This window comes from Palaemon carinicauda, chromosome 11 (genome assembly GCF_036898095.1).
Source record: "Palaemon carinicauda isolate YSFRI2023 chromosome 11, ASM3689809v2, whole genome shotgun sequence".
Classification (NCBI taxonomy): Eukaryota; Metazoa; Arthropoda; class Malacostraca; order Decapoda; family Palaemonidae; genus Palaemon; species Palaemon carinicauda.
Window position 1 is genome coordinate 65,376,850 of NC_090735.1, and position 7,942 is coordinate 65,384,791.

The following is a 7,942-nucleotide window of genomic DNA, read 5'->3' on the forward strand; positions in this document are numbered from 1 at the left end:
GGTACCCGGAATAAGTAAAGAGGTGGGGTCCGTCTCTTTGAGAGCCGGCATGGAAGAGCCTTCCTTGATGGCCTGTATAGTCAGCTCTGTGACTTTGTCTATGAGCGGCAAAGAGATGGAGGCCGCTGTCGTAAAAATAGTGTAGGCACCTTTGTGTGGGGTGAGCTTGGAGTTAATACACCCCCACTCTGATAGTGTTCTGGCCCAGATAGCCTGGGCCTGCTCTTTTGGAAATATCACCGTTTCCTTCAGTACCTTGTCCATACGGACCAATGCATGTTCCTTTAAACGTACGAAACCATTGAACGGAAATTCTAGGCCCGGGGGGTAGAACTCCAGGTCCTCTAGAGGGCGGATGCCTATGCCCTCCAGAGTTAGGGAACCATCTAAGAATGGGGCATGCAAGGCAAACCGCCAAGGATTGTTTTTATCGAAGGGCGGTAGCTTCGATGCGTCTGGGGCAGAAGGGGGAGGAAGCTGAGTTCTGGCGCGGATCAGAGTAGCCATCATATCCTTAATCTCTGTCATCGCCCCAGAGTGATGTTGAATTTGTTCTCTGACCAAATCTCTGACCAGTTCGATGGGGACGAGATCGCCCCAGGGTACCTGAAAGCCACCCGTTGGTTTTGTCTTGGATTTGGTAGACTTAGACTTCTTAGGAGTCGTGGTTTTACGAGGAGCAATATGAATATCAGGAGCTGTCGAGGGTCCGGGGACCGGTGACGTTGATACTGGCAAAGCTGAAGTCTTATAAGTACAAAGTGGCTTCACCTTAGGTCGTACGGAGGCAGAGGGATCCCGAGGAGAAGCCTTAGAGTTATCAAAACCTAGAAAGGAGGAGGTAGAAGAGGGAGTAGGAGAGAAAAGGGTTTCCACCAACTCGGCACCACTTACCTGCTCGTCCCTTGGTTCTACGTCTATATCCAGATCTGCCACGTCCAGTGGTACGAGGGGTTCGTCCTCCGCGGAAATGGTGGCCTTGACTTCTTCAATTAAGGGGGCAGCAAGGTCAGGGGAGACTGCAGCCGTAGTCGAGCCTGGGAAGAGACGGGAGGCCATGTCTCCATCGAGGAGATAGGGTGCGCCAGACGGGGCATTCCTGCCGAAGCCCGACACCCACGGACGAAGAGTAGCCCTTGCTGAACGAAGAGAGACATCATTGGCCTGTAAGATTTGCAGTGATTAGTGATGCAGGAAGGGGTTTGCTGTCCAAGATATACTGTGTATATCATATTCATGGCTAAATTAGTGTCTGCCAACGAGAAATAAGGAACAAAAGGAAAACCCACTTACATCATCGTTCAGTAGAATTGACGACAGCTCGTAACAGAGCGAGCACAAATCCGGCAACCAGACCATGTATTGGGCCTGGCCCGGTTCCCGGATAAAGGGGATGGAGCAGTGCGCATGAGACCGACAGAGGTCATGCCCAACGGGGTCGTTGAACGAGGCAGGGCATCCTTCGGCAGTACAACGGACCTTCTGTAAAAGAAAGGAGACATGAGTCTGGTGTTCCTTGAAACTCTGATAAGGGGTTAAAAAACCCTATTATTATAGAGCTCCGGCACTCACTGAATTCCCTAAGCTCCAATATTGCATTTAACTAATATCTGAATATCACTTTTAAGGTGATACAGCCCCATACCATTGTTGGCACTTTAATATTCAATTGTTTGTATAATTGTAATTTACCTAATGTCTGTTAATGACAGAAGAATAAATAACTTAAAGCAATCTGCCGACCTCCGAGGGTCGGGGAAGCAGTGACATGCCCTTAAAATAAATATAAACACCAGCCTTAGCTAAAGGCAAGGCAAATATAAGTGTGAAGTGTATGGGCGACCTCCGGTGAAGCTGGAGGGTAATGAGATGTCCTGAATAATTCAATTGTGGCTAATAATTCAATTGTGAGAGATATAAAAGCCAAGCCGCAGCTAAAGGCTAAGGCTTAGATCATAGTAAAGCGTATTTACGATCTCCGGTGAAGCCGGAGGCAGAAGAAAGGTCCTGAATAATTATATTGTGAATAATAACACAATTGTAATAACAATGGCTATTGTGGATATGGCCGTGGCCTGAGACCGCAGTAAGGGCCACCGGAGGGTCGTATCTAAACAATATGAAGCCCGTCCCATGTAGTAAATAATATATAAATATAACAATAGAACGAAAGTCATTGAGAATCCCTCATGGCGGAGTAGAACTCAAGGCGGAGTGGAAAAACGTTCATAACTACTCCCAAGCCGTAACGGGGAGAGGACGAAACTCGGACCTAAAAATAACGCTAACTATTGAAAAGTAACCAAAAATAAATAACTCGTAAGTTATCATACAGCCGTAGGGGGAGAGGTGAGGGAGGGAGAACCCGTTGAACGCACAAAACGGAAAACGGGAAATCCGCTCACCCACCGGAGCTAAGAAAGAAAACGAGAGAAAGGGGTAACTCGTGACTGCGAACAGAAAACGGGAACCCCAAGCTCTCGCTCTCTTGGACACAAAATCAGGACTAATAATCACACAACACTATTATAAACGTATAAAATAAAACTGTACATCCAGATAAGACTACGAACGAAGAATAGCATCTGCTAAAACCTAAAATAAATAGAAAAGTCGAGTAACGAACCCCCCGGTGGGGCGGGTACTAAACAATAACAAAGCTAGAACGCTATCTTGTTCGTAGGCTGGACTTGCTAGCAAAAAGTACCATGAGCATAATAACGAAAAAAAAAAAATAACGGTTCCAAAGGCATAAGGCCAGGGACTTAACCAAGAACCTAAGTGACAGAGTACTAAACGGGCAGACAAAGATGAATTCCCAAGACAAGTGAACAAACAATGGCCGCCGTGAAGGGCCAGATGGGAATGATAAAACAGACTATACTGGATATAAAACAAAAGCCCGGTACTATAAAAAGCTGTCAAAACAAACTATGGTACTTGACATTGGAATGTGTGAAGATGGAGCTTCGGACATGACGAAATAAATCCACGAGTGTGAAAAAAAGCCGAGAGCACCACAAAAAATTTTCACAATGTCGAAGTCCAAAAAGAAGGATGTAGTTCAGATGGCGCTCGCGTCGGGGCGTGGGTGGTGTGGCGCTGGTGGGTTGGCTAGGGCCTTTGTATCGGCCCATCCCTTTGACGAAGGAATTAACTAAATGGAAGACAACCTGTGAATAGTGGATTTCACGCGCCTTTGCTTTATACACGACACCCAAAAGGTGCTCGCGCGAGGGTTGTAACCTCAGCATTCCATGCTTTTATCTTTCTCTGGTATAATTGGAAGGTTTTATCAGAAAAGGTATATTAGAAGGACTCTTTTCACCGGCCGCCACAGGTCGACCCAGAAATACTATGTTATCTAGAGAGAATATATAACAACAGGCTCTCTCTTTTTATTAAATAATTACGCAATATAGTCATACACATACACAATAACTACATAATACTATGTAATCTAGAAAGAATATATAATAACAGAAATAACCAAACAAGGCTCACCACACCCTGACCACAACATGGAGCGCTGACTGGCTTTATCGTGATGTAAACAACTCGCCTTCCTAGTTCAAAGCTCTGATAATATAGAAACAGATTTGTTTTGCCTTCTCTTTACTTTTTCAATACATTGCTATTAACATTACATAAAATACAATAATATGAAAAATTAACTCTATACAAAGGTATCGTATACAAAGGTATGTGTCTAAGTAAAAAAGAAAAATAAATCAGGCAGCCTAGTAATACTATAATATTTCTGTATATAAAAGTATGCGTGTGAGTAAAAAAAAAAAAGGCAGCCTACCGATACTAAAATATTTCTGTATACAAAAGTATGCGTCTAAGTAAAAAAAAAAAAAAAAATTCAGGCAGCCTACTGATACTAAAATATTTGTGTATACAAAAGTATGCATCTAAGTAAAAAAAAAAAAAAACGATCATATTACAAACTAAACACTGGGTCCGCTTAGCCTTAAACATGCTTTTAATAATTGGTCAGTGGTAAGGTCATGTTGTTCATATTTGTTCCATAGTGAAAATATTCGTCCCTGTAGAGATCGGTATTTTCGTCTCTGACAACGAGCAAGTTTGCCGTTCTTGACCAGACACACTTGAACCAGTACATTTTTGGCTTCTTTGAAAAGTAAGGGAACCAGCACATATAAAGGAATATGGGAAAAGCCTGCACTACCATTCAAACGTCTGTGACATTCAAACGTCTGTGATAACCTTCTCCATCATTATTCGTGCGAATACGCTGGCCATACACTGTCCACTCACTTGGTGACCAAAACCCACTTATCCATGTTTCTCTCATGTACGTTGTTAAATCTTTAATTGGGCCAGAAGGAAGACGTTATTCAAGGTGATCAAATGTTGATGTAATATGTTCATGTGGGAGAAAAGGAGGAGCCATTAACTGTTTTAGGTAATCTTGAGTGGGACGATGATTCAAGTATGGAACCGTCAATCCTAACGCCTGAATCTTTCTCCAGACTGCCTGATTCGAATGAAATGCACAGCTTTGCAACTTTGCAACTGGAAATAATGTCCTGACTACTGACCACAAAGCCATTTCGAAGTCCATCACGATCTTTTCCACTTTACACTCCTGAATTATTGTTAAAATAGAATTCAATACCTTTCTGTAGTCCTCTTTCTTTTTCTTGACATAAGGATGAAAGCTATGGGGACTTGTTTTACATTTCCTTCGCTTCCCTTAACAAAGGCATGGACTCCAAATAGCTGTTGAAACGGGGCCCGTACTACACGAAATGTGGCATCTAAATACCATGTCCTTGCCTTCTTCAACAAGGCAAGTTGGTCTGCAGTGGCAAATACTAAGTGTCTTGCATCATCCAGAATAATATAATTCTGGAGGAATTCATTCGGGATGTGATCAACTACCAATTCAAAATCCAATGAATTATGTTCAACAGGTCTATCTTTCTGTCTTATGCGGTTAACATTACGAGATAAATAGACTGGATTTACACAAGCATTATCTCTTCCTCCTGTCTGCATCATGGCACGGTCAACTAGGGTAGTAGCAGATGTGAACATATTGGCTTTCTCTTTAGCGAGGGACTTAGCAGCAGCAGTGACTGCTGCCGTAACAGCGGCTCCTGTCTTACCTTGAAGAAGATGAGGATGGGACCCACGCGGGAAAATATTACCATCCTGGTATACAGTAGCCGGGCAGGTTAGCGCCTTACTTTGAACACTGCACCGCCAAGTGCACTTACCATCACGCTGAATTTTCTTCCTTCCTAATACCTTTTTGTTGTATGAAAAACCTAAAGAATCAACCATAAGGGACTTTCGTTAAGGCAACACCCTTCTGTTCACCAAGAGAGAGAGAGAGAGAGAGAGAGAGAGAGAGAGAGAGAGAGAGAGAGAGAGAGAGAGAGAGAGAGACTATAGGACGTACGTGATAAGAGTAGGGGAGATAAGATAATGAGGGAGTTAGGGGAAGTGGGAACTGTGACCTTGAGTCATGTTGGGAAATAACATAAGGTGTTTTATTTATTGTTTATTGCATATCTATGGCTTCATTCCGCCAGGGAATGGCGCTCTAGCCTCCGTGGACATAACAAATGTACAATAAAAGTTGTAAGCAAGTATAATTACATATATGGACACACACACACACACACACACACACACACACACACACACACACACACACACTCTCAAACAACCCAACAATATATATTGCTAACTTACACACGTGCGTGCTGCCAGGGAAGCCGGAGTGACCGGAGCTGGAAAAACTAGGGGCCGGAGTGACTAGGGCCGGAATAACGAGGGGCCGGAGTGACTTGCTACCATGTAGGCTACTAACTTGGAGACCTCACATCTCGACTTGTTGATTTTTCAGTCAATAACCAAAGTCTTATCGTATAGCATATCGGGTTGCCTAGGTAAAATGTCAATTGACAATAGATATTAAACATATTTTAGACGATTGACCTGTTTTCAATCTTTAGAAGATGACACATTCACTCCAAGACAAACCTTTAAAAGGTATACTGGGGGAAGACTGTAATACCCTGAACTTGATAATATTTTTACAATATTTTTACAGAGTATTGGTTTGTATCACGGGCTTTAATTAATTTTATAAACTTATTTTTTTAACCCTTCATACCCTTCTTATTTCACATTTAGATGTTACTGTATGAAAATGGCGTGATTGGTTTTTTTTAGGTTAAAATGATAACCAGATCTTATGACTGTACGGGTATGATTGATTATTTACATCATATAGCGCTGAATGGCCTTTGATGCCCTAGTACTTGGGTTAAGTCTTAAGGCCTAAATTTTATATTCAATTCAATTCTTTCCAGCAATATTAGCATTCGTCCAATGAGTTGCAATGCTCAACCTCTGTACTCACTCATGCATAGAGCGTAAGCAATTCCAGTTCTCTTGCTGCTGCCAACCGGATATTTTTACTTTAAATCAAGCCATATTAATGTCTAGGGGATAAATTTTGCTCTAATAAGAAAAATTGTTAAGAAAATAACAAGTGCAAAATAATGAACACGCTCTATAGCAATGTTTGAGCGCAGAATTACTTGACATCGACATCATCATCCCACCACTATGAGATTACAGGTTGTTATTAGGTTCTAAAGACTAACCATGAAGTCAAACAAGTGCATTACTACTACTACTACTACTACTACTACTACTACTACTACTACTACTACTACTACTACTACTAGCAGCTAAGCTACAACTGAGTTTGAAAACAAACATGCTACAGGCTCAAAGGTTTGCAATTGAAGTGACTAAGCGTTCACACAGTGGAATTACAAGGATTATGGAGGTCTCAAAGGCTTTTTTCAGTTCATCCGTGGAGAATCCATTTGCTCCTAGGTAGAGCGATTTAATTTAAACGTTTAGAGTTTTTTATGATCTTCCCTAACTTATTATTGAACTCGTTAAGCCTAATACTATTTACTACATCCGCTGGAAGCCTGTTCCATGTATTTGCTCTTTTGTTCGTAAAGAAATTACTATATTCAGTGGTTTTTGTATCTTTTAATTCCAGTTTGTATTCGTTATTTCTTGACTGATTTTTGCTAAGCGTGAATTGATTGTTGTAGTCAACATTTTTTATTCCTTTAAGAATTTTTAATGTCCATTTGCTGTCCCCTTAGTCGTCGAGCTTGTACATCAGATATGTTCAAACGTTCCATTCTCCGTCTATGCAAATTCCCTTAGTGTAGAAATTAGTTTGATGGTCCTAGCTTGTACTGTTTCCAGTCTATCTATATCCTTCTGAATATTTGGAGCCCAGAATTTAACTCTGTATTCTAGATTGGGTCTTACTAGTAATGTTGGCAACTATAGTACAGTGGCTTTATTTCTGTATTTGAATTGTCTTTATATAACCTATTAGTTTTTGGGCTTTCTTTTCAGCTTTTATGCTCTGTTTGGTGAACTTCAAATCTTTGCTAATAATAATGCTAAGGTCTTCCTCCTGGTCCACAGTTTCTATTTCATTACCCAGTAGTGAGTAATCTGCTTGTGGGTTAGCATAATCTATGTTCATAACATTGCATTTTTTGCATTTGGAAGGCATTTGCCCTTTTCTGGACCATTCTCTCAACTTAATTAGATCCTCTTGTATTATGGCTTCTGCGTCTTTTGAGTTCGCAGCGTTTATGCCTTGTTTAGTGTCGTCATCAAATTTGGCTATTCTACTAGTTAATCCTAAAACTATGTTTTTAATATAAATCCGAAATAGTAATGGGTCAAGGATGGATCTCCGCTTGTAACAGCTGCCCACTCTGAGGCTTCTCCATTCATTACAACTCGATTTTTTGTTTGTCCGCCATCTTCGATCTATTCAGCTAGGTCATCAATAATGCACAGTGCTCTAATTTTTAAACATTATTAAAGGGATTACTATATTGTCATTCTGCGA

General features: G+C 41.3%; 1 pseudogene; it reads right to left on the reverse strand.

The window, feature by feature from the left end:
• Positions 1-3,953: 3,953 nt before the first annotated feature.
• The window catches only part of LOC137649306 (uncharacterized), a 58,803-nt pseudogene continuing 54,814 nt past the window's right edge, over positions 3,954-7,942 (reverse strand).